This window comes from Ornithorhynchus anatinus, chromosome 21 (genome assembly GCF_004115215.2).
Source record: "Ornithorhynchus anatinus isolate Pmale09 chromosome 21, mOrnAna1.pri.v4, whole genome shotgun sequence".
Taxonomy (NCBI): Eukaryota; Metazoa; Chordata; class Mammalia; order Monotremata; family Ornithorhynchidae; genus Ornithorhynchus; species Ornithorhynchus anatinus.
The window spans coordinates 4,394,534-4,422,485 of NC_041748.1; the positions used below are offsets into that span (position 1 = coordinate 4,394,534).

Here is a 27,952-nt window from a genome sequence, read left to right on the forward strand (position 1 = left end):
CCACGTGGGGCAACCTGATTCCCCTGTGTCTACCCCAGCGCTTAGAACAGTGCTCGGCACATAGTAAGCGCTTAACAAATACCAACATTATTATTATTATTACTCGCCAGCTGTCAATCCACAGGGGCGAGAAGTCCGGCACAACGGTGCTATTGTCTTTGTACCAATTCTCTGGTGCCCGGGAGACTGATGGATATTCAGGCCAAACAGGGTAGAAGCAGAGAAACAGCCTGGCGTAGAGAATAGACACGGGCCTGGGAGTCAGAAGGTCCTCGCTTTTATTCCCGGCTCCGCCTCTTCTCTGCTGTGTGACCTTGGGCAGGTCTCTTCACTCTTCTGGGCCTCAGTTCCCTCATCTGTAAAATGGGATTAAGACTATGAGCCTCAGGTGGGACGGGGACTGTGTCCACTGATTGTCTCCAACCCAGGACTTAGTAGTGCCTGGCACCTAGTAATAATAATGATATCGGTATTTGTTAAGCACTTACTATGGGCAGAGCACTGTTCTAAGCACTGGGGCAGACGCAGGGTAATCAGGTCGTCCCACGCGAGGCTCACAGTCTTAATTCCCATAATGTTGGTATTTGTGAAGCACTTACTATGGGCAGAGCACTGTTCTAAGCACTGGGGGAGATACAGCGTAATCAGGTCGTCCCACGTGAGGCTCACAGTCTTAATCCTCATTTTACGATGAGAGAACTGAGGCCCGGAGAAGTGAAGTGACTTGCCCACAGTCACACAGCTGGCAAGCGGCGGAGCAGGGATTTGAACCCCAGGACCTCTGACACCCCAGACCGTGCTCTTTCCAGTGAGCCACAGAAGAACTTAACGAATGTCAAAAATATTATTGTTATTAAATAGTATCTCTTTTTTCATCGTGCCTTCCTAGGGAATCTGATGGGGCTTCATGCCGATGGCCCAGGACCTGGGCTTCTCAGAGCAGCAGGAAATAGGTACACGTTAGCATCTCGCACCATCCTCCTCCCTCCTTAAAGGTTCTGGTAAACTGTGGGATGAGGGAGTAGAGGCAGAATATTTCCAAACATTCCAATGGCTAACTTTTCCTCTTCCCAAGTGAGCTGTCCTGAGGGTTCAGGATGCGGCAGGGTTTAGGCTTCTGTGCCTCCATTCCAACCCCCGGTGTACCTAGAAATTCCCCAAAAGATGGCAAAGAGAGGATAATAATAATGTGGGCATTCGTTAAGCGCTTACTATGTGCAGAGCACCGTTCTAAGCGCTGGGGGGAGACACAAGGGAATCAGGTCGTCCCACGTGGGGCTCACGGTCTTCATCCCCATTTTACAGATGAGGTCACTGAGGCCCGGAGAAGCGAAGCGACTTGCCCACGGTCACCCAGCTGACAAGGGGCAGAGCCGGGTTCGAACCCATGACCTCTGACTCCGAAGCCCGGGTTCTTTCCACTGAGCCACGCTGCTTCTATCCCTAGGCTTTAAGAATTCACCAAAGATACACTGGCCTCTATACACTATCGAAGAGCAGTGTAGCGGATAAAGCACGGCTCTGAGAGTCCCGAGGACTTGGGTTCTAATCCCGGCTCCGCCACTCATCCGCTGCGTGACCACTTCGCTTCTCTGGGCCTCAGCTCCCTCATCTGTAAAATGGGGATTAAGACTGTGAGCCCCACGTGGGACAGGGACCGTGTCCAACCCGATTATCTTGTATGTGCCCCGGCGCTCGGAACGGTGTCTGGCACATAATAAGCACTTAAAAACCACAACTGTTATTATTACTGTCCTTTGCAACTCTGTAAAATCTTTTCTTTCCCCCACATTCTGGCTTCAGCATCAGTCAATCGATCTTATTTATTGCGGGCCTACTGTGTGCGGAGCACTGTACTAAACACTTGGGAGAGGACAACACAACTATATAACACACGCATTCCCTACTCCCAAAGACCTGCCGCACTGTTGTAAGAAGCAAGGGAATGGTTCACTCCTGAAGGGAGGGGTTGAGCCCCTCTTTCCAAGAGTCATCCCTCATTTTAGAACGTTCCCACCTCCATCTGGTTCTCATTTTGTCATACAATCATATTGATTAAGGACTTACTCTGTGCAGAGCGCTGTACTAAGCGTTTGGAAAAGCACAATACGACAATAAACGGTGACATTCCCCGCCCGCAACGAGCTCACCGTCTTAGATGGTCGGGGGGAGACAGGCAGCAGTACAGATAAGTAAAATTACACGTAAACACAGGTGCTGTGGGGCTGGGAAGGCAGGGTGGGGAAAAGGGAGCAAGTCCGGGAGACGCAGAAAGGAGTGGGAGATGAAGAAAAAGTTGAGCTTAGTTTGGGAAGACCTTTTGGAGCAGTTGGGCCTTCAGGCTTCCAGGAGGTTCCCAGAAGGCCAAGATGAGGGAAGGAATTGGATTGGCCTATGGTGGATACATTTTGGTTAGAATAAAAATGATAACTGATATTTGTTAAGCACCTATTATGTGCCAAACACTGTTCTAAGTGCTGGGGTGGATACAAGGCAATCAGGGTGGACCCAGTCCCTGTCCCACATGGGGCTGACATTCTTAAGAACATCCCCAAGTACTATTTCTACAGTCTCCTGACTGCTACACCAGACAACGTCCCCGGCCCCCAGATGACTCAATTTCGTCGTAGGCAGGAAATATGTCTGTTTATTATTATTATGTCCTCTCCCAAGCACTTAATACAGTGCTCTGCACACAGTAAGTGCTCAATAAATACGACTGAAGACTGAATTTGAACGAGGAGTGCCATTCACCTAGCGGGGTCAGAACTCTGAGACACCAAAGGAGAATTCTGCCTAATGAGGTTCCCGTTCCTTGCTTAACTTTCAGGCCTAGAATGCCCCGCCTTAGAGATCTTAAAGATGGCCCAATTTGGTTTATTTCATATCCAGTCATTCTAGGTCAGATGCCAATTTTGTCCATCTCTTAATTGAGCTGGAAATTTCCACTCGATGCTGGGAAATGAGTTCGACTCCGTCTCCGGACGTCCGTATCTTCTCCTGTTGCGTGACGGTTCCCGGTCGATCCGATTCTGGATGATAACTGTGACATTCATTAAGAGCTGATTAGGTGCCAAGTACCGTACTAAGCGCTGGGGTGGACACAAGCAAATAGGGTTGGACACAGTCCCTGTCCCACATAGGGCTCAATGCCCTAATCCCCATTTTACAGCTGAGGTAACTGAGGCACAGAGAAGTGACTTGACCAAAGTCACACATCAGACAAGTGGCGGAGCGGGGATTAGAACCCGGGTCCTTCCGACTCCAAGGCCCACGCTCTATCCACGAGGCAGCGTTGGACGTTGGCAAGAGACGGAACTTCCTCAAAAAAAAGGAGCTGACCTCTATCCCTACCGGCGGATTCACGCCATCATTACATCCCCGGGGCGCCAATCAAGGTCTCCGTCCTGGCCTTGCTGATGTCTTGATCTATAGGGAAAACCCGGCTGTCATTATTCGATAAATTTAAATCCGTAAACTCAGGTGGACTCTGCGGTCGTCCTCTTGGAAAACCCACTGAGGCTGCCCCGCAACGGTGTTAAAACCCCGGCATCGAGTCCCTAAACCTGGAACAGTTAAACGAAGAACGAGATGGAGTTGGGGAAAGGGCGGGGGGAGGAAGGAGGGTATGTCACCATGACCAGGTGCATCTTTGTTGCTGTTTATCACGGTAATAATTACCGGCAACATTTGCTCATTTAAAATCAATTTCAGAGGAGCCCCACAAGAGAACCCGTCGAGCCGCCTCGGGGAACTGCCTCTTCCCGGGACGAGGGGCCCTTAAAGGCCGCCGCCACGGATCGGCTAGTGCCGTGATTCGAAAATGAGCAGCGTCAACGAAGCACATCCGCGTGGCGTGGAATACGGAGGTAGAGAGGCATTCACCGGGGAGGACTAGCAGGTGGCATTGCAGGCAGCCGCAATCAAGGGTCATGCCAAGATCTACTGAAGAGGAAACCCAGGTCCCCGCCTCTGCTGCTCTGTGGCAACTTTTCTCTTCCTTCCCTGCCACCCTGGCGCGGAGGCCTTGGCAGACGTTTCTCAGGAAGAGGACACCCAGAGAGCCCGAAAGAAGAGTCCGAGAAAGCCGGCTAGTTTTCCGGTCGTTCCGCGGGCTTGGGGACCAGCGAGGTGAGTGGAAATTGAGTGAGAAGCAGGGTGGTCCAGGGGATAGAGCACGGGCTTGGGCCTGGAAGTCAGAGGATGTGGGTTTTGATCCCGGCTCTGCCTCCTATCTGCTGTGTGACCTTGGGCAAGTCGTTTCTCTGGCTCAGTTATCTCATCCGTAAAATGAGGATGAAGACCGGGAGCCCCATGCGGGACAGGGACTGTGTCCAACCTTCAGCGTGGCTCAGTGGAAAGAGCCCGGGCTCGGGAGTCAGAGGTCGTGGGTTCTAATGCCGGATCCGCCGCTTGCCAGCTGTGTGACTTTGGGCAAGTCACTTCACTTCTCTGTGCCTCAGTTCCCTCATCTGTCAAATGGGGATTAAAACTGTGAGCCCCACGTGGGCCAACCTGATCACCTTGTATCCCCCAGCACTTAGAACAGTGCTTTGCACATAGTAAGCGCTTAAATACCCCCATTTATTTATATTTATTTATCTACGCCAGCTCTTAGAACAGTGTTTGGCCCACTGTAGGTGCTTAACGAATGCAAGTCAGAAAGACCTGGGTTTTAATCCTGGTTCAGCCACTTGTCTGCTATGTGTCACTGGGCAAATCACTTAACTTCTCTGGGCCTCAGTGCCCTCATCTGTAAATGGGGATTAAGACTCTGAGCCCCCTGTGGGACAAGGACTGTGGTCGACCTGGTTAATTTGACTTTGCCCCTTGGTAAGCTCTCAATAAATACCATTAAAATAAAAGGATGGTCAACAATAAAGGGCAAATGGGAAAACTACAGATCATGGAAATTATAGGCACGGTCGCCCTTCTGGTTCACCGGTGGTATTTCTGACAGCGAGCAGCGATGGACTAATTCTCCTGAGGTACAGACACTATTAGATTTTAGGGGGTGGCCCCGGATAGGAGTTCTGGTCTCTTAACCATTGGGGGGTTCATTTTGAGATGGTTTCCCTTTCAATTAAGATCCTAGAGCCTCTTCGTTAATACTGCCCAGGCAGATTTTATCAGTGAGTGTTGGTGGGGCTCCCAGCACCAATTAAGGACTGAAGAGGACTTTTCTAATGGTATTTGTTAAGTGCTTATTACGTGCCAGGCACTGTTCTAAACACTGGGGTAGGTACAAGCTAATCGTGTTGGACACAGTCCGTGTTCCACGTGGGACTAATGTAGCGTGGCTCAGTGGAAAGAGCCCGGGCTTGGGAGTCAGAGATCGTGGGTTCTAATCCCGGCTCCGCCGCTTATAACATTGTTGGTATTTGTTAAGCGCTTACTAGGTGCCGAGCACCGTTCTAAGCGCTGGGGTAGACATAGGGGAATCAGGTTGTCCCACGTGGGGCTCACAGTCTTAATCCCCATTTTACAGATGAGGGAACTGAGGCGCAGAGAAGTGACGTGACTCGCCCACAGTCACACAGCCGACAGGTGGCAGAGCCGGGATTCGAACTCAGGAGCCCTGACTCCAAAGCCCGTGCTCTTTCCGCTGAGCCACGCTGCTTCTCAGCTTATCCGCTGTGTGACTTGGGGCAAGTCACTTCACTTCTCTGTGCCTCAGTTACCTCATCTGGATAATGGGGATTAAGACGGGGAGCCCCACTTGGGACAACCTGATTACCTTGAGCAGCGAGGCTCAGTGGAATGAGCCCGGGCTTGGGAGTCAAAGGTCACTGGTTTGAATCCCCCCTCTGCCACTTGTCAGCTGTGTGACTGTGGGCAAGTCACTTAGCTTCTCTATGCCTCAGTTCCCTCATCTATAAAATGGGGATGAAAACTGTGAGCCTCACGTGGGACAACCTGATTACCCTGTATCTATCCCAGTGCTCAGAATAGTGCTCTGCACATAGTAAGCACTTAACAAATACCAACATCATTATTATTACTCCAGCACTTAGAACAGCGCTTGGCACATAGTAACCACTTAACAAATACCATCATCGTTATTACTACTAATCCCCATTTTACACCTGACATAATGGAGGCACAGAGAATTTAGGTAACTCTCCCAAGGTCACACAGCAGACAAGTGGCAGAGCCGGGATTAGAGCCCAGGTCCTTCCGACTCCCAAGCCCGTGCTCTATCAACTAGGCCATGCTGCTGCAATCAGCGATATATAACCAGTGCTTCTCGTGTGCAGAGCACTGTACTACGCGCTTGGGAGAGTACAATACAACAGAGTCGGCCGAAATGTTCCCTACCTAAAATGATGTGATAATTGCTTTCTGTTGACCCGTTACGTGTGTCACTCACAGTGCCTGGCTCCGTTTTCATTTCTCCCTCTTGATGTCTCATTCTTCCCAAAGTTTCTGATCCAAGATAGTTGTCCCATTTCGAATTGCTGCTAAATCATGTCACTACAGAGGAATATAAGGAACTTACAAGGTTTGGGAGAGTCAAGGATAGTTCACGCCTATCCCGCCGTCCACCTCTGGCCCACGTCCTCCCGCTGGCCCGGAACGCCCTCCCTCCTCACCTCCGCCAAACTAACTCTCTTCCCCTCTTCAAAGCCCTACTGAGAGCTCACCTCCTCCAAGAGGCCTTCCCACACTGAGCTTCCCCCTTTCCCTCTGCTCCCTCTCGGCCCCCCCTTCACCTCCCCTCAGCTAAGCCCCCTCTCCCCGCTTTCCCTCTGCTCCTCTCCCTCTCCCTTCCCCTCCCCTCAGCACTATGCTCATTTCTATATATTTTTATTACCCTATTTATTTTGTTAATGAGGTGTACATCCCCTTGATTCTATTTATCATGTTTAAGTTGTCTTGTTCTTGTCCGTCTGTCTCCCCCGATTAGACTGTGAGCCCGTCGGTGGGCAGGGATTGTCTCTCGCTGCTGCCGAATTGTACATTCCAAGCGCTTAGTCCAGTGCTCTGCGCATAGTAAGCGCTCAATATCATTAAATGAAAGAATGTAAATTAGAAAGAAGATAGAGCTAGGATGAGAAACTGTAAATGTTTTCAGTTTTATTAGGGGAAAGAAAAAGGGTCATACCCCACCCCTCCTTTCCTCTCCTCCTCACCCGTGCAGTCAGGAAGGAAATTCTGCAAATGGAAAATTGGAAGAGGTTTTTAATATCCTTGTAATTCAAGTATAAGTTCCACTTGAGTTGGAAGGTAGGAAAGTTGAACTACAGCGGAGGAAGAAGTAGTTAACGATCATCTAAGGAACTCTGTGTTTTGCATAGTCGGAACTCAACCCAGGGAATTCATCTCAGTACTTAGACTCGCATTTCTAGGAACTCATGGGAGAAAAGATAAATTCCTGAGAATTAAAAAAGGCCGAATGCTCCGTCCACTCTAAGAGGGGAGAGAAGAGGCGATCCTGGTAATTACAGACTGATCAAATTTTTTTTTTTTTTTGGTATTTGTTAAGCGTGTACTATATGCCAGGCATTATATTAAATGCTGGGCTAGTTACTAGTTAATTGGGATGGACACAGTCCTTGTCCCACATGGAGCTCACAGTCTCAGTACACATTTGACAGATGAGGTAACTGAGGCACAGAGAAGTGAAGTGACTTGCCCAAGAGACAACTGTGAACAGGCGACAAGTGGCAAAGAAGAGATTAGAACCCAGGTCTTTTTGATTCCCATCCTATGCTCGATACACTAAATCACGCTGCTTCTCTAGAGAGGCCATCGCAGCTTTGTGGAGAACCAACTGGCAGACCAAGTTGCAAAGGAAATGTGGGCTGGAATGAATTCATTCCTTCAACCATTCAGTTGTATTTATTGAGTGGTTACTGTGTGCAGAGCACTGTACTAAGCACTTGGGAGAGTACCATATAACAAGTAAGGGATAAGCTTTCTTTCCCAGCTCGGGATGTGCCCTGTTGACCTGCTGGACAAGTTCCGCCTTGACCTTACTGTTGACCGGAGGGATCTCTCCAAGGAATGTCTCGGTGACTGGATGGGATATATTGACTGTAGGAATCAATCACGGAGCAGCTTTATGCAATCTGTCTCCTGATGATGTTATGTGCCGTTCAGAATGGTTGATTGTCTTCCTTGGGCCTACTGGAATCTAGGAGGAATCCATAGAAAATGAATTACATACAAGCCTGGCCTTGAAGGATCCCTCGGTCTGAGGGAGGATGGTAAACCTGGAAACAGAGAACCTTTCGAAGGGATATTTTCACATTTTTGCAATGTAAGCAAGTAAGATTTGCTGATGAGAAGCCTCAGTCAGCTCAGTATCCTTCAATCACCCCCCTCACCTGATCCTTGCCCCTGACATCCATTGAGTGCCACATTGAACACGTTAAACTGAGTTTGTGAATGTGCTCTTCTTTTAAGGGTATTTGTTAAGCCCTTACTACGTGCCGGGCACTGTACTAAGCGCTGGGGTGGATACGAGTTAATCAGATCGGACATAGTCCCTGCCCACGTGGGGCTCGCAGCTTAATCCCTGTTTTACAGATGAGGTGACTTAGGCCCAGAGAAAGGAAGTGACTTCCCCAAGGTCCCACAGCAGACAAGTGGTAGAGATGTGATTAGAACCCAGGTCCTTCTGACTCCCAGACCCGGGCTCTATCCACTAGGCCGTGCTGCCGGAGGGGTAGAAAGTTGCTTCTCGCCCTGCCTTGGCGACAAGGACACTGGAATCATTTCTCATGCGAAACAATGTCTTAAATAAGAAATCTCCACAAAGCACTGGGTCCATCAAAAGGGCCAGGAAAATGTCAAACGATTTCAACATTCTGTTTTGGAAGTTCTCCTTGTGGTTGAAAGAGTCTTCATCGCAGCCTTCTACAAAACAGAATATTCGCAGAGAACAAAGAAAAACCCAGCCAAACTTTTTCCGTCCTTCAGGATTTCAGAATCATTTGCCACCCTCAGCCAGCGCCGCTTTTCCTCCAGCGTAGATGGAATCCAGACCATCAGGTGGAGTTTTCTCGGGAGTGAATTTCTTTCCCCAGAATGCGGAAAAGTCACCTCCGGCCTTTTTACTGAAATACCATGGAATCTATCTGCATTTATTTTTCTTTCGGTGGAGGATTAATTATTCCCCATCACGCTCACTCCTTTAAATCATCCTTGTAGAAAGCATTCACACAGACGCCTAATAAGATATGCACATCTTCTGCCAGCAACGCTATTAGATCTACCGGCCTGAATCTCTCCAGATCCGTTTTTCAATCACACGTTCTGCTAATGGACACCTAAGGACATAGCATGACACAGGATTTTGGAACACGCGCGGCCTATAGGAGCCGCTGCCTAAAACACATTGTGAGTGAAAAATTAATTACCTTGCAGGCTCTAAATCCGGCTCGATTATCGTCTGGCAAGCTAAACTAGGCCAAGGTGAACGAGGGACGTAATTGCGGAAGGGATACAAGTGCTGTTCAACTCTCTGCTAAGAACGAATGAGTCAAAACCAGTGACTCCGTGGGATTTGTCCGGAGGGGCCGGGGAGGTCCTATTTTTAACCGTGTAACAGGATATGCCGAGGACCAAGGTGACTGTGAATGAATAAGTGAATCGAACGTTGGTAGAGGCCTGAAACCAAAGTCTTCCTTTCCCTGGGAATTTCAAATCTTGCTCACAAATTGCCGAAGATTCTTCAGAATCAGGTGTCTTTTCGAAGAAGGATTAACGTCACCAGATTGAAGTCCACCTCCGCGGACCCACGCGTCCGCACGTGCGCTCTCAGATACGCAACCCTCGGTCCCCTCTCCCCGCCCCCACCAGCTTCCTTCCACTCTGTTGCAAAAAATCCCATCCAGGGTATCTCACTTTCAGAACTTCAGGCTCAAATCTGTCTCCGATCAGATTTAACATCAGAATGAGATGCATGTGAGTTCAAAGCCAAGCTAGAGCAGTTGCTTGGCCACCTGCTATAATTCATTCCCTTTATACACACTGCAGAGAGAAACTGCCTCGGTGCCGGTTCAATTTACCGCAGCCAGAACCCCAGTGTTGATAATTCGGTCTCCTCATTTGACGGTGAGTCTCGGGGAAAGTGATGCTGACGAAAAAACCCTAGCAGTCAAATGTGTTTCCGTGATAGATCCGAGGCTTGTAGTCACCGATCCAGTTTGACGTTATCACTGTTTTGTAGTTAATAATGATAATGACCATCATGAGATCTGTTAATTACGAAAGGTTCGATACGAGGTCGAACACAGTCCGTGTCCCGCATGGGGCAGGTAGTCTAAGTGGGGAGGGAGTAGAATTTAATCCCCAATTTGCAGGTGAGGAACCTTAGTCAGGATGATTATGGTATATCGTTATGATTATAGAGAAGCAGCTTGGCTCAGTGGAAAGAGGCCGGGCTTGGGAGTCAGAGGTCGTGAGTTTGAATCCCGCCTCTGCCACTTGTCAGCTGTGTGACTGTGGGCAAGTCACTTCACATCTCTGGGCCTCAGTTACCTCAGCTGTAAAATGGGGATTAACGGTGAGCCTCACGTGGGACGACCTGATCACCCTGTATCTCCCCCAGCGCTTAGAACAGTGCTCTGCACATAGTAAGCGCTTAACAAATACTAACATTATTATTATTATTATGGTATTTGTGTCAAGCACTGTTCTAAGTGCTGGGGTAGATTTAAGAGCATCAACTCTGAAGCTTGATTCCCTCACGTTCCACTGGCTTTTGAGGTTCATTTTTCTATTTCCTTGCCTTATGTGCGTCGACGGTAGAAGAATTCAAGGTTGGTGTTTGTTTCTGGATTTTGAAATGTTTGTAGCTATTTTTTTGGTATTTGTTAAGCGCTTACTAGGTGGCAGGCACTGGAGTAACCACTGTGATAGTTACAAGCTAATCGGGTCGGACGCAGTCCGCGTCCAACGTGGGGCTCACAGCCTTAATCGTGGCTCAGTGGAAGGAGCACGGGCTTTGGAATCAGAGATCATGGGTTCGAATCCAGGCTCGGCCACTTGTCAGCTGTGTGACTGTGGGCGAGTCACTTCACTTCTCTGTGCCTCAGTTACCTCATCTGGAAAATGGGGATTAAGTCTGTGAGCCTCACGTGGGACAACCCCATGACCCTGTATCTACCCCGGCGCTTAGAACGGTGCTCGGCACACAGTAAGCGCTTAACAAATGCCAACATTATTAAGGGCCTGTGTCAGATCTGATTATCTTGGATCTGCCTCGGCATTTTGCAAACTTCTCTTTGTGTACCAAGCCATTAATGAACACCATCATTATTATTCAAATATTTTTGGCATTTTGGACATTCCTCTAATTGGAACCGCTTCCTCCTGCATTATTCTGCATTCACGAGATTTGACTACAGTTTATAGGGCGACTTGAGATGGGTTCTCTCCTATTTCATCTGCTGCCCTTCACCATCTGCACATATGCTCCCGTATCACATCTCAAAGTATAAATTCACTGGAGAAGAAAATTGCATCAAACCATACCTGAAGCGTTCAGCTGAGGTGGGGAGAGAGGGAAAAGGGGATTGTCAGCGATGCGAAGCGGATGCAAATTTAGGGGAAAGAGAGAGTTGGAAGAGAAAGAGGAAGGACAGATTTCAGGTGGTGAGTTGGGAGGGTGAAAAATATTTCTCTGTGTCACCAGTTTCACCCTTACGACACTCATCCCATCCCCTACCCACACATCAGTTCGGTCAGATTCATATTTATTGAGCGCTTACTGTGTGCGGAACACTGTACTGAGTGCTTGGAAGAGTAAATAGACACATTCCCTGCCAACAGTGAGCTTAAAGTCTAGATACTCAGTTGCTTGTTGCGGTATTTGGCATTTCTTTAGCACTTACCATGCGCCAGACTCTATACTGAATCGGCTAATCAGGTGGGACAGTCCATATCCCACATAGGGCTCAAAGTCTTAATCCCCATTGTACAAATGAGGTAACTGAGGCCCAGAGAAGTGAAGTGACTTGGCCAAGGTCACACAGCGGACAAGTGGTGGAGCTGCAATTAGAACCCAGGTCTTTCTGACTTCCACATCCACTGGGACTAGCACTAGGCCATGCTGTTTCCTCAACTTGTAAATTTATTTTAAAGTCCGTTTCCCCCGTTGGCTTGTAAACCCCTTGAGGGGGACAACCTGATGACCCCGTATCTACTGAGGCTCCCAGTTAATCCCCATTTTCCAGATGAGGGAACTGAGGCCCAGAGAGGTGAAGTGACTCGTCCACAGTCACACAGCTGCCAAGTGGCAGAGCTGGGATTCGAACTCATGACCTCTGCCTCCCAAGCCCGGGCTCTTTCCACTGAGCCACGCTGCTTCTCACGCAGGAGCCCGGGCCTGGGAGTCAGAGCACCGAAATTCTAATCCCGCCTTTGCCACCCGTCTGCTCTGTGACCTTGGACGAGTCACTTCACTTCTCTGCGCCTCAGTTCCCCAATCTGCAGAATGGGGATTTTTGTCTAACAAGGACCACCAGGATAATAATGATAATGCACGCGGCGGTCTTAGGGTCATCCAGAAATCCACCACCGTCTCTCCCCGCCAGCCGGGCCTTAGGGAGCCTGACAGATGAGGTAACTGAGGCACAGAGGAAGTGAAGTGACTTGCCCACAGTCACACAGCTGACAGGTGGCAGAGCTGGGATTCGCACCCATGACTTCTGACTCCCCCAAGCCCGGGCTCTTTCCACTGAGCCACGCCGCTTCTCAACTTGGGTTGCTGGGTGGCCAGTGCAGTTGCCAAGTTCTGGCTAAGGGTTTTGCTTCTTATCATTATATTTGTTAAGCATTTACTATGTGCCAAACACTGTTCTAAGCACTGGGGTATCTCCAAGGTTATCCATTCGGATATAATCCCTGTCCCACATAGGGCTCAGAATCTAAGCACTCGCCCATCATCTGGCAAGTCCTTTCCCGGCACTTATCGTGTCTAATTGCAGATTTTTCCACCTCCAGTGGCCTTCAGACTCGACCTGACCTCTGGGTCCATTTGAGCGAGGGGCACGGGGGCAGATATCGGCGGCTGGAGAAAGAAACCCAAGAATTGGACGTGGATCCTTCATAGGGGCAGGATGTGTTAACAGGGTGAGGGGGGATATTATTTTTAATGATATTTGTTAAGCACTTACTATGCATTACTGAACTAAGAGACTGTACTAAGCGCTGGGACAGATACGAGTAAATCAGATTGGACCCGACACAGTCCCTTTCTGACATAGGGCTCACTATCTTAATCCCCATTTTACAGATGAAGTAACTGAGGCACAGAGAAGTTAGGTGAACTGCCTTAGGTCACACAGCCGACCTATGGTGGAGACGCAATTAGAACTCACTCCTTCTATGTAAGTTCATCGTGGGCAGGGAATGTGCCCGTTAATCGCTGTACTCTGCCAAGTGCTTAGTACAGTGCTCTGCGTGCAGTAAGCTCTCGATGAATGATTGACCGAATGAATGAATGAGGAACCTAGGTCCGTCCGTGCTCCGTCCGCTAGGCCACACCGCTTCTTCTTCGGATAGTTCCACGTTTCCTCCCCGATTTCCTCATCTTGAAATCTCAGAAGGGAAGTAATTTGATTCACCGGAATTGGAAACAAAACCGAAGTTGAAAAGAAACCAAAATGAAGCCGAAGTCATCTCCCGCCTGAAATACTCGCTAGGTGCTCCTCAGAGACCTCGATTAGGGATTGGGATGCCGTCAATCGTCGAAGAAAGTAAGGACGGCTTTTCACTCGGCGTTAGTTCATAATGCGGCTCGGGACAATGCTGCGGTTTTTTTTTTTTCCCCTTTCCAACAGTTTTATTATTACAGTTTTCATCTCCATAGGCAGAATAAATATAACCTTCATAAGACACGCCCCAGATAGTCTACACGGCATAACCTTGGCTTCTGACACAGGAAATTCAGTCCTCGTGACTGCCATAATGTTTTTTCTTTGATGCCAAAGAAATTCTCCTCAAATAGTTGAGGCAAATAGCCAGAATAACAACCGTTAATCGCAAGTCCTACTATATTTACGTGAATTAACACCTGCCCTACCTGCCCGCTTTCAATCCGAAGCAATCCTTCCAAATTAAATGAACGTTTCTCCGATCGGGAGAAATAAAGACGAGCAAGATTAGGTTCTCATTTTGTTTCCTTATTGTCTTCTTGCTAAATCTCTTTGCTTTAAATGCGTATCTGTATTTACAGATTTGAGCTAGATTCCTAAAGTGGGGATAAGGCAGTGATGCGGTTTACACCTCTACTTAGTCTGAGCGGAAGAATTGAAGTGCGTGTGGAGTGCGTGTGTGAGAATCTGAATTTCGGGGTGTGGGTATATGGAGACGTACACGTGCACTTGCGTGTTTTGTGTCTCTCTGTGTGTAACAGTGTATGCGTAACTGCCAATATTTCATCCGGAGCAGGGTGGCCATTCATTAAATTCATAGTGTTAATAATGCTAGTAATAATAATGACAATATTAATCATAATAGTATCTGATTCCCCTGTGTCTACCCCAGCGCTTAGAACAGTGCTCTGCACATAGTAAGGGCTTAACAAATACCAACATTATTATTAGCTGTGACATTCTTATGATGTGCACTGTACTAGAAGCTAGGCTGGCTTCAAGAAGACCAGGTCAGAAGCAGCGTCGCTGAGTGGAAAGAGCCCGGGCTTGGGAGTCAGAGGTCATGAGTTCAAATCCCAGCTCTGCCACTTGTCAGCCGTGTGACTGTGGGCAAGTCACTTCACTTCTCTGTGCCTCAGTTCCCTCACCTGGAAAATGGGGATTAACTGGGAGCCTCTCGTGGGACAAGCCGATGACCCTGTATCTACCCCAGCGCTTAGAACAGTGCTCGGCACCTAGTAAGCGCTTAACAAATACCAACAGCGTGGCTCAGTGGAAAGAGCACAGGCTTTGGAGTCAGAGGTCATGAGTTTGAATCCCAGCTCTGCCACTTGTCAGCTGTGGGACTGTGGGCAAGTCACTTCACTTCTCTGGGCCTCAGTTCCCCCATCTGTAAAATGGGGATGAAGACTGTGAGCCCCCACGTGGGACATCCTGATTCCCCTGTGTCTACCCCAGTGCTTAGAACAGTGCTTGGCACATAGTAAGCGCTTAACCAATACCCACATTATTATTATTAATAAGGATATGACTGTGGATGAACTAACCACTGGTTGGACCCAGTGAATGTCTCAGTTTGTGGATTTAAAGTCTTCCATTTTAACAAAGCAGCGTGGCTCAGTGGAAAAGGAGCACGGGCTTTTGGAGTCAGGGCTCGTGAGTTCGAATCCCAGCTCCGCCACTTGTCGGCTGTGTGACTGTGGGCGAGTCACTTAACTTCTCCGTGCCTCAGTTCCCTCATCTGTAAAATGGGGCTTAAGACTGTGAGCCCCACGTGGGACAACCTGATTCCCCTATGTCTACCCCAGCGCTTAGAACGGTGCTCGGCACATAGTAAGCGCTTAACAAATACCAACATTATTATTAAAATGAAGAACTTAGTCACTCAACTGGAGGTAACCGAATGGAATTTAGTCAGCAGTGGAGATTATTCAGGTAGAAATGATAAAGGGTTCGAACAGGTTTTCACTAATTTCAAGGCCTGGGTTACTAGAGGGAAAAATTAGTTAACGGGTCCATCCATACCCTACAGTAGAAGCGCAACAATTACATATAGTCCACGAAGCGTCCTTCAATGTCACTATTGATGACAGGGCTCCGATGATAGTGATAATGATGGTATTTGTTAAGCGCTTACTATGTGCCAAGCGCTGTTATAAGCACTGGGGTAGATACGAGGTAATCAGGATGTCCCACGTGGGGCTCAGAGTCTCAATCCTCATTTTACAGATGAGGTAACTGAAGCACAGAAAAGTAAAGTGAGTTGCCCAAAGTCACACAGCTGACAAGTGGCGGAGCCCGGATTAGAACCCACGACCTCTGACTCCCAAGCCCGGGCTCTTTTCACTAAATCACGCTGCCTCTCATCCACAGATGATTTAGTACAGCCTCCCCTCCTGGTCTCTCTTTTAATGGTATTCTGTCAAGCGCTTACTAGGTGCCAGGCACTCTTATTTTACAGATGAGGTAACTGAGGCCAGAGAGAGTAAAGTGGACTTGCCTAAGGTCACTGAGCAGACAAGGGGCAGATCCAGGATCAGAACCCAGGCCCCCTGACTCCCAGGCCCGTGTTTGTATCCATGAAGGGTCACACTTTTTCTCAAGATGAAGAAACACTGATTGGACGCAATGAATTTCTTGGCTCATGGCTGTATGCCATTTTTACAAATGAAGAATGTGGTCAAGTAGCTGTGGGGGTTTGTCACTACTGTAGATTATTCAGGTAGAAAACATCAGAGAAGCAGCGTGGCTCAGTGGAAAGCGCCCGGGCCTGTAGAGTCAGAGGTCATGGGTTCGAATCCCAGCTCCTGCCACTTGTCAGCTGTGTGACTGGTGGGCAAGTCACCTCACTTCATCTGGGCCTCAGTGACCTCATCTGTAAAATGGGCGATTAACTGAGAGCCTCACGTGGGACAACCTGATGACCCTGTATCTACCCACGCGCTGTAGAACAGTGCTCTGCACGTAGTAAGCGCTTAAACAAATACCAACATGATTATCAATGGTTCAAACAGGGTTTCACTAATTAAAAGGCCTGGATTACCAGAGGGAAAAATTAGTAAAGCTACCAGGTCCATCCTTACCCTTAAGTAGGGAGGACAATCATCACACTCCATCCATCAAACATCCTTCACTGTTACTATCTACGATCTCTGACCTATCTATGACGGAGACGTTGTCAAAGACTCCCTCAAACCTGCGGGAAGAATTCCTGCTTGACCTGGGGCCTTGGACGAGGCAGGAAAGTTTTCATTTCAGCTGAGTTTTCGTTTTTATCCAGAGTTTGGTTCAGCTGTTTGCACAGTGTAAGCCACATTTAGATGGTTGCCACGGTAACCGTTGCTGCTTAAGTTTAGGTGAGAATGTAAGTTAATTTTAAATGAGCTGGAGGAGTGGGGGAAAAAAAAAAGTCATGAAACTGTCTGAAACCAGATCTATCTAGCTAATCAGTTTTTTAAACTCCCAGAGCTAGTTAACACTCCAAAGTGATGTTGTCTTCATTAAAAAAAAAGGTTGGTTGATTTATTTCATTTCTTTTCAGATTCAGTGCAAATTGCGGAAGAGTTAAAGAGTGAGAAGACTTGGACTCCTTTTCTTCCTGGCAGGAAATAAAGCCTATCATTCCGTTACTAGCTGGTCAGTTCCCTGTGCGGCCCCAACGCGTTCAGCCGCAGAGTCCGGGCCCCGGCGAGGTCAACCTGAGGCATAGGTGATGTCGCAAATGCTGGACCGGAATGGAGTGTGACGGAATGATGTCGTATGACCACCATTTTTGCCAGTCAATCGGGGAGCCTGGGCAGTGGCAGAGGGAGACTGGAAGCCCAAAGTGAAAATAATGACCATAAAGGTTCCGGTACCAAATACGGACCAGACGGGAGACAGACACGGAAGACCGGGCTGTCCAGTGAAAATCTGGACCGATCAAAGTTAGGCTTCTGTTTATCCAGAAATAACAGACCACAGCCTAAGACAGTTCTGTGCTTGATCAATTGATCGGTACTTAATAGGAAGAATCTCCATTAGATCGAGCCTTCATTCTAGTACACTTTGCTTAGACAAAGAAAGGGAGCGGTTCTTTAGAGGCAAAGCAAAATTAAATTCTACGTTTTTTGGAGAAGGGCTGATTGCTCCTCCAGCATTAAGACTGTCTCTGGGGATCCTTGTTAATAGTTTCCTTTCTTAGAGAAAGGTCCCGGTTGCCTGCCGGTTTTGCAGAAGGAGCGTGCTTCTCCGAGGGAAGATTACAAACTTTTGGTAGAAGAAGGATGTCAGTCGGGGTAGAGGTACCGCTCTGCCTCCCCCGGGTTGCCGGTTTTTGGTGACGTCACGGCTTTGGCTCTCACAGAATTTTGGGCTAGGCTCCCAGATGGAGTACCTCAAGTTTTCAACGAGATCAAAGAGTTTTGGGGCAAGGTTGCCAAAGGGCTAAGAGTTTCTAACTGGGTGTTTCTGATCCACGAGCAGGGGTGACCATTGATCTGGTTTCAGATCATACAGTCTGTTTTTCAGATGGTCTGGTCCCTGCTCTGTACTGATTTGGCACCAGCTGTCTTTATGTCTGGGATTTTTATTCCCATTCATTCAGTAGTATTTAGTGAGCACTTACTATGTGCAGAGCACTGTACTAAGCGCTTGGAATGGACAATTCAGCAACAGGTAGAGACAATCCCTGCCCAGTGACGAGCTTACAGTCTATTCCTAAAACATCATCCCGTCGCACTACATTCCGGTTCAGCATTTGGGCCTCAGGTTGACCTCACTAGGGACTGGACCCTGTTGCGGGAATAATGATCACTCCAAGTGAAATCAAAGCTGGGTTTCCGTTCACCCGGGAATAACAGAGAGCCTAGGACAGTTCTGGGCTCGGTCACTTGATCAGTCCTCAGTATGAAGAATCTCCATTAGATCAATACTCCATTCTAGTACAGATTGGTCAAAAAATCGGTGTTATTTCTTGGTAGGAAGAAAAAAAGTCCAGGCCTTTCTACTCTTCAACTCTAAATGTCCACGCTCTGCCTCAGCAAAACAGTACTTGTGTAGGTACCCGAGAGGAGAACGCCTCAGGTCTGGAGACCTGGGGGCATCGGAGAACCAACCAGGAACACGCCAAGCAACTATATCGATTGTGGGGATTTCCACAAGGAACCCTATTGTAGGCTTCCTTGTGATGTCCTTTCCTTCGTAACATAAGTGACTCGCACCAGGATGAAATCCTGAGTGATTGTCTTTTCAGTTTCAAACCAGAAATGGGCGGAAATCCAAGCATCAGTCAGTCAATTTTATTTATCGAGCGCTTACTGTGTGCAGGACACTGTACTAAGCACTTGGGAGAGTACAATATGAGAATAAACGGACCCATTCCCAGCTCACAGTGAGCTTGTAGTCTAGAGGGGGAGGACGCTCTTTGTTTTTTTGATCTTTTTAAGAATTATTCTCTCACTTATCTAAATAGAAATAGAGTTGTAAAGCCAAGGATGGTAGTCTGACGTTAGATCTTTGGAATCTGCCCACTATTTTGAAACCCCCGCCTTCACTGGCATTCCAAGGGAGCATCTGACTCCTGGGATCATAGAGGAATTTCCATTGTAATGGCAGAGGGCAAGAAGGAGCAATGAGAACTTTATATTGTGAAATGAGAGCAAAGGCTTCCGGGAGATACAGTTTTAATGGAGATAGTTTTTCTCTTCAAGCTCTCCATAATGTACTCTGTGTAGCCGTGAAAGCCCCCAGATTTCCCAACTGCCCTCGTCAGCAAATGTCGCTTATCTCAAAATTAGGGGTGGCTGACAAGTGTCTTGAGCATTAACGATGACTTGAGTACTCATCGGCGTATTTGTAGTGACCTTTAGTGAGGGCGGGAGGAGTTGATCAGTGTGTGCTCAGACCGGCTAACCAAGATGGCATTATTTAGAGTTTTGAATCTGTTGCTTAGTTTACCAGCCTTCCTACTCTTCTAGAAATGCTGGTAGGACTTCAAAAGAAAAAAAAAGCAACCCCAAAATACAACCCCCCCCCAACCCTGACTTTTCCGTCTTGAGGATATCACCCCTCCCCAGCTAAAGCAAATCTCTTCCTCCCTTGAGGGGCAACGAGTATAGGGAGCTGAAGTGATATCCTGATCGTAGGGAAGAACCACATCAACAAATCAATCCAATGGTATTGTACTGAGCACTTACTGTGTTCAGAGCACTGTACTAAGCACTGTGAGAGAGAAACTCTGCAACAGAGCTGGGAGACACGATCCCTGCCCATGTGGTTGAAACGTGAGATCCTCCACATAATTTCCCATTTTTAATCAATCGTCGGATTGGGTCCACCCCTACACACCCCGGATCTTCCAGGGCCCTGGGACCGGGATGGGAATGGGATGGGAATTGGTTGCATAAAACAGCAGGTCAAGGTGTTTTCATGTGCCAGTGGCATTAAAACGTGCTCATTTTTCAACCACATGAACTGGCCCATCTTAAAAACCTTAATAGGCCACGCCTCCTCCAAGAGGCCTTCCCTGATTAAGCCCCCTTTTTCTCCAGCTCCCTCTCCCATCTGCATCACCCGGACACTTTAAGTTGTAAACTTCGGGCACTCTGCTAGTCACCCCACCCCTCAACCCCACAGCATTCGTGTACATGTCTGGAGCTTATTTCTTTTAATATCTATCTCCCCGTCCCGACTGGAAGCTCACTGAGAGCAGGATACCAACAATATTGTATCATACTCTCCCGGTTGTTTAATACAGTGCTCTGCACACAGTAAGCATTCAATAATGTACAATAGATTGCTTGAGAAGGTGAGAAGACCAGACAAGTCTTTGTGGGAAAAATCCAGAACTTCTCTGCCAGGGAGAGATGGAAGGGGAGTCAGTCAGACAGTAAGTCAGTCAGTCAGTCAATCAGAGCACTGTGCTAAGGGCTTGGGATAGTACAATATAACGATGTAACAGACACAGTCCCTGCCCTCAACGAGCTTACGGTCTAGCAGGGAGAAGAGAAGGCCGTGAGAGAGAAGGGGAGAGATAATTAAACTCTTTGGATAATGGATCAGGGCTCAGTCAAGAAGCAGCATGGCTCAGTGGAAAGAGCAAGGGCTTTGGAGTCAGAGGTCATGAGTTCCAATCCCAGCTCTGCCACTTGTCAGCTGGGTGACCGTGGGCGAGTCACTTCACTTCTCTGGGCCTCAGTTCCCTCATCTGTAAAATGGGGATGAAGACTGTGAGCCCCACGTGGGACAACCTGATTCCCCTGTGTCTACCCCAGCGCTTAGAACGGTGCTCTGCACATAGTAAGCGCTTAACAAATACCAACATTATTATTATTATTATTAAAATGACCCAGGCCCAGGGAGACGGCTTTAACAGAAAGTCGTAACATTGACCCCAAAGATCCCATTTGGTCGCTTCCTGGACTTTCCCTCCATCTGAATGTGAACTCTGGCACTTTGGCATCATCCACGGGGCCTTGCCCTGCGTCATCAAGAAGAACAAGATGAGGTCGAAACAGCACGGCCTACTGGATACAGCCTGGGTCTGGGAGTCAGAAGGACCTGGGTTCTAATCCCAGCTTTGCTACTTGTCTGCTGTGTGACCTTGGGCAAGCCACTTAACTTCTCCGGGCCTCAGTTACCTCATCTGTAAATTGGAGATTAAGACCGGGAGCTCCACGTGGTGCAACCTGCTTACCTTGTATTACCGCGGCGCTTAGAACAGTGCTTGGCAAATAGTAGGTGCTTAAAAAATACCAATATTATTAATAGTAGTCGTCGTAATAATAATTTTAAAAGCCTGGATGGAAGCTTAGATGGGGCAGAAGGGAAAATGGAGTCTCAGTAAGTTTGGCAATATGACCAGAACGAGACTGGTTGAGTGGGAGGTGAAAGTCTCTAGTCAGAATCACTTGGATTTGCCACCTTTATTCACCCCTTCCTCAATCTCACAACACTTACATCCATATCTCTTAGAACAGTGCTTGGCACATAGTAAGCGCTTTACAAATGCCATCATTATTATTATTGTTGTTATATCTGTAATTTTAGGTATATTCATTCATTCATTCATTCACTAGTATCCATTGAGCGCTTACTATGTGCAGAGCACTGTACGAAGCGCTTGGAATGTACAATTCAGCAACAGATAGAGACCATCCCTGCCCAGTGACGGGCTCACAGTTAATGTCTGTCTTCCCCTCTAGACAATAAGCTCATGGTGGGCAGGGAATGTGTCTGTTATATTATATATATATGATATATGAGGAGCAGCGTGGCTCAGTGGAAAGAGCCCGGGCTTTGGAGTCAGAGGTCATGAGTTCAAATCGCAGCTCTGCCTCCCGCCAGCTGTGTGACTGTGGGCGAGTCACTTAACTTCTCTGTGCCTCAGTTACCTCATCTGTAAAATGGGGATTAAGACTGTGAGCCCCACGTGGGACATCCTGATTCCCCTGTGTCTACCCCAGCGCTTAGAACAGTGCTCGGCACATAGTAAGCGCTTAACAAATACCAACATTATTATATTGATACACTGTACCCTCCCAAGCGCTGAGTACAGTGCTCTGCACACAGTAAGCACTCAACAAATATTATCGATTGATTGATAATCCTGGAGTTTATCACTGGCAGGAGAAGTCCCATTTCATTTTGCAGGGAATGTATTTCTCTCTTCCACACGCACACACACAAATACGCACAAGCAAAAAAAAAAAGAAAAATTGGGTGAGGTTACAAATCAGTTCCTAGACTTTCAGTCTTTGGCTGGAGTAACATACCCTCTAGCCTCTGGCTGTATTTTTCCCCTGGCCCGGCTTGGAACGGTATGTTAAAATGGAACAGCTGCAAGCACTGAAAGAAGATATTTTGCCTCTTTTCTGGCCTATCTGAAGCATCTGCTGATGGTAGATATTAGGTGAGGAAGGTTAATGCTAAAATAATGATGGTAAATAGCGGCTGATATAATTGCCATGATAAATGTGCCTTCGAATCTCATTTTTGGGACAAACGGGCAGAGCGTTGAGCGGGCGAGCTGGATTGTATCGGGGCTACCTATTCATCGTAATTACAGGGGAGATTCCGCGTCATTTCTCTGAAAAGACGGGCAGGAGATTATTGTTTGCACTGACAGTGTTCTCCACCTGGACATTTTAACAAGTTGCGAAGCAGCATGGTCTGGTGGATAGTGCCGCTTGTCAGCTGTGGGACTGTGGGCGAGTCACTTCACTTCTCTGGGCCTCAGTTCCCTCATCTGTAAAATGAGGATGAAGACCGTGAGTCTCACGTGGGCCAACCTGATTACCCTGTACCTGCCCCAGCGCTTAGAACAGTGCTTGGCACATAGTAAGCGCTTAATAAATACCAATACTATTATTATTATGAGAGCACGGGCCTCGGAGTCAGAAGGACCTGGGTTCTAATTCCGGCTCCGCCACTTGTCTGTTGTGAGGCCTTGGTCAAGTGACTTAAGTACCCTGAGCCTCATCTGTAAAATGGGAATTAAGACTGTGAGCCTCATATGGGGCAGGGACTGTGTTTAACCTGATAAGGGTGTATCTACCTCAGCATTTAGAACACTGTTCGACAAACAGCGAGCGCTTAACGAATACCATCATCACCACGTTCTTCCTTGAACCGAGATGGGTGATTCTGAGTCCCTAGCAGACCGGAGGAATGTGAGATTCTTTTTTGTTCATTTATTTTGGGAGCCTTCTACTTAGAAATGACTTGCTGTTTCCCTTCCAGAACTGTTATCGCGAGGGTCGGAGAAATGTCGGAGGTGGGGCAGGGGCATTTGCCATTTGTGTGGTATTTGTTAGGCATTTACTATGTGCCAGGACTGTACTATGTATCGGTGAAGATAAAAGATAATCAGCTTGGACATAGTCCCCGTCCCACATGGGCCTCAGAGTCTTAATCTCCATTTTACAGATGAGGTAACTGTGGCTCAGAAAAGTTAGGTACTTCGCCCAAGCAGCGCGGCTCAGTGGAAAGAGCCCGGGCTTGGGAGTCGGAGGTCGTGGGTTCGAATCCCAGCTCCGCCACTTGTCAGCTGTGTGACTGTGGCAAGTCTCTTAACTTCTCTGTGCCTCAGTTACCTCATCTGTAAAATGAGGATTAAGACGGCGAGCCTCACGTGGGACAACCCGATTACCCTGTATCTACCCCAGCGCTTAGAACGGTGCTGTGCACATAATAAGCGCTTAACGTATACCAAAGACACAGAGGAGAGATGTGGCAGAGCAGGGATTAGGTCCTTTTGACTCCCAGGCCCATGCCCTATGCACTAGGATACGCTGCTTCTCCATATGCAGAGCCCTAAGTTCTCCAAAATCAGAAGTATCCATTCTTGGACAAAGAACTGACCATGTCTCTGACGTTAGAAGAACAACCGGGAGTGGGAATCAGAAACCCAAATGGCGACTGATCTTGGGTTCTAGGCCCCAGTAGGGAGGAACTGCCATTCAAACAGTGATATTCATTAAAATCCATTTATTAAGTGTTTATTGTGTGCAGAGCACTGTACTAAGTACTTGGGAGAGTAAAATACAATAAACAGATATATTCCCTTCCCACAGCGAGCTTGGAGAGGGGAAGGAGAGCCCTGGAACTGGAGGGCAGGGAAGAAACTGCTTCTAGGGGATGGAGCACGGCCCTTCGAGTCATGCGTTCAAATCCCAGCTCCACCATTTGTCTGCTGTGCGACTTTGGGCAAGTCACTTCCCTTCTCTGGGGCTCAGTTACCTCATCTGTAAAAAGGGATTTGAGGCTGTGAGCTCCACGTGGATTTTGGATTTTGTCCAACTCGATTTGCTGGTATTCACCCCAGAGGTTAGTACGGTGCCTGGCTCATAGGAAGTCGTTAAATGCTATTACTATTATTACTGGATGGAGGTTCGAGTAGTGCTAAATTTCCCCAAGATGTGAGAGGAGTGAGAAGGGAAAGGAAGCTGCTGGGAGAGGGTTAGATCCTCCCAAGTTCCCAGACCAATACCCACAGGAGAACTCCATCAATCAAGCAATCATATTTACTGAGCGCTTATTGTGTGCAGAGCGCTTTTCTTATCCCTTGGGAGAGTACGGTATAACATAGTCGGTAAACACAATCCCTGCTCGCAAGGAGATAATCTAGAAAAATCAGAATTCTCCCCCCAACAGAGACATCATAATAATAATGTCGGTATTTGTTAAGCACTTACCTTGTGCCGACCGCTGTTCTAAGCGCTGGGGGAGACACAGGGTAATCAGGTTGTCCCACGTGAGGCTCACAGTCTTAATGCCCATTTTACAGATGAGGTCACTGAGGCACCGAGAAGCGAAGTGACTTGCCCAAAGTCACACAGCTGACAGGTGGCGGAGCTGGGATTAGAACCCATGACCTCTGACTCCTAAGCCCTTGCTCTTTCCACTGAGCCACGCTGCTTCTCTAGAACAAGTAATAATGAGAGGTCCAGAACTTTAATAAAGATCTAGGGCCACCGAGATCCAGCTCACTCGTGGAACCCTGGATGGTGGAGAATAGCGCGGTCTAGGGGATAGAGCACGGACCTGGGGGTCCAAAGATCATGTGTTCTAATCCCACCTATGTCACTTGTCTGCTGTGTGGTCTTGGGTGAGTCACTTCACGTCTCTGGGCCTCAGTCACCTCATCTGTAAAACGGGGGTTGAGACGGTGAGCCCCACCTGGGACAGGGACTCTGTCCACCCCATTTGCTTGTATCCACCCCAGCGCTTAGTACGGTGCTTGACACATAGTAAGCACTTAACAGATACCACAATTATTATTATTATTATTATCATTATGGCTTTTCCAAACAGTGGGCCGTTGCCCAATCCCAGTCACGGCTCTGCTTACCTGGAAATAGCAGACATTCTTTACATTACACGCGTCTCGCCACTGGCACAGCATGAACCTAGAATGTGACCCCCTCTCCTTCTCCAGGAGATCAAACCCTATACTCAAGAGCCATCGCGTTTCCCTCCCCGGTCTCTGGACGCCTGGACACCTGGATCCCTTCTGGGTCCCGGAACTCAGGTGTAGGAGTTGAGACGGAGGCTGGTCGTTTAAAATAAAAGCGAGGCTCACGAAAGCGTCCACTGCCGTATCAGAATTCGACACCAGCTGAATAGCAGTTAATGTATTAGGAAGAACTGGCGTCCCAGGTGATCCAGTGTATACAGACGAGATCAGGTTCACGCTACTGGATAATTTATCCTTCTGCTCCCATCTTATCTATTTTGTCTAAGAATGTGTCAGCCCAGACCTTGGGGGAATCCAAGGATCATCTCAAGATATTTTATGATCATTTTCAGTCTGGTAAAACAGTCTGCCAGGCAGTTTTCGCCTTCGTTTTTTTTTCCCCGAGCCAATATAAAATTCATCAGAAATTTCATCTGAGAGCTTCTGATTTATGATATGATCCCTTAAGTTCTGCAACTTACTCGTCTTCCTGAGCTGAACGACAAATGCCGTAAACCTTTTGAACCATTTAAAAATGCTTCCGAGGTGGAGTTCCTCCTCCCTCCTCCCCCAACTCCCTCCGCTACCGGAGGCCTGAAGAGCAGGTTGGGTGAATTTGTGTCTCTCTACCCCATCAATCGGTTTGGACTGAGGATGCCCGGGGTGTCGGCCATAGAGCAGGCAAATTAATCAATCAATTGAACAGTGGTCTATATTGAGCACTTATCGTGTGCAGAGCACTGTACTAAGTACTTGGGAGAGTACACTAATGTAACAATATAGTGGTAGACACAATTCCTGCCTTCAGGGAGCTTTCGGTCTAGCGGGAACTGAGCTGGGGAACAGGGTTTCAACTGTTACCCCCTCTAGACTATAAGCTCGTCGTGGGCAGGGAATGTGTCTGTTTATTGTTGTCTTGTACTCTCCCGAGTGCTTAGTACAGTGCTCAGTACACGGTAAGCTCTCAATTAATAGGACCGAATGAGCGAACGAATGAGCTGTCGTATTTTCCCAGGCAGCGCTGTGAATTGTGCTGAGTGTTTGAAATCTTCTAGACTGTGAGCCGGTTGTTGGGTAGGGTTTGTCTCTATTTGCTGCCGAATTGTACTTTCCAAGCATTTGGTTCAGTGCTCCGCACACAGTTAGCGCTCGATAAACACAACTGAATGAATGAACCATTTCAGCTACTTAACTCAAAAGAAACGATGCTGTCCTTTGGACATTTGATATTCTCTCCACCCACCCCCAACTCCAAAGCTCTTATGTACATATCATTACATTATATATTATAAATTCCTGTTTTATTATTTTAATACGTCTACCCGTCTGGACTGCAAACTCCTTATAGGCAGGGAGTGTGTCCTCTAATTCTGTTCTATTGTATTCTTTTAATATAAAATGTCTAAAGGTCACAGATCCAAGTGCATAGATGAGGCAGAAGGGAAAGCAAGCCTGAGGGCTAAATCAGGAAAAGCCTCTTGGAGGAGTGGTGACTTTAATATCTGTTAAGTTGGAGGGAGAACAGATATATTGAATTCCCATTTTGCGGTTGAGGAAAATGAGGCATCGAGAAGTGAAGTGACATGCCCAAGGTCATACGGCAGGCAAGTGGTGGGTGGAATTAGAGCCCAGGTCCTCTGATTCCCAGGCTTTTGCTTTATCCACTAGGCCATGTTAGATTTTCCAAGGTCTCTGACAAGGTTCCACACTACAGACTTAATAAAAAATTCAATAATCATGACACTGGAAAGAATGAAGTGTCAGATCAATGGCCGGTTTTAAAGATGAACAAATGAAAATCGGGTGGACCCCAGAGTTTCTATTAAGTGCTGGAGTAGATAGAAGATAGTCATTCATTCATTGATTCATTCAATTGTATCTACTGAGCACGTACTGCGTGCCGAGCACTGTACCGAGCGCTGGGGAGAGTACAGTACGACAAGAAGCGTATGCATTCCCTCCCCACAACAAGCTTACGGTTCAGGCGGGGAGACTGTTATTAATATATATACGTAAACAGCTATTAATATAAATAAGTAAAGAAATGACAGATATGTATGTAAGTCCTGTGGGGCTGGGAAGGGGGATGAATAAAGAGAGCAAGTCAGGGTGACGCAGAAGGGATTGGGAGAAGAGGAAAGGAGGACTCAGTCAGGGAAGGCCTCTTGGAGGAGAGGTGCCTTCAGTAAAGCTTTGAAGGAGGGGAAGAAAAACAGGCCGGAGACAGTCCCTGCCCTACATGAGGCTCACAGCACTTAAGGAATGAACATCACTGTCTTTATTAGTAGTAGTAGTGATAATAATAATGATGGTATTTGTTAAGCGCTTACTATGTGCCAAGTACTGTTCCAAGCGCTGGGGTAGATACAGGGTAATGAGGTTGTCCCACGTGGGGCTCCCAGTCTTCATC

The 27,952-nt window shown here is 47.7% G+C and overlaps 1 long non-coding RNA gene across 1 annotated transcript; it reads right to left on the reverse strand.

Moving 5' to 3' along the window:
- Window positions 1–2,859: 2,859 nt before the first annotated feature.
- On the reverse strand, window positions 2,860–25,580 carry LOC114806004. Its single transcript, XR_003754132.2, has 4 exons — window positions 25,438–25,580; window positions 7,981–8,137; window positions 6,371–6,474; window positions 2,860–3,043 (listed from the first exon to the last, which is right to left on the reverse strand). It is a non-coding gene; the product is annotated as an uncharacterized LOC114806004 (long non-coding RNA).
- Window positions 25,581–27,952: the final 2,372 nt, after the last annotated feature.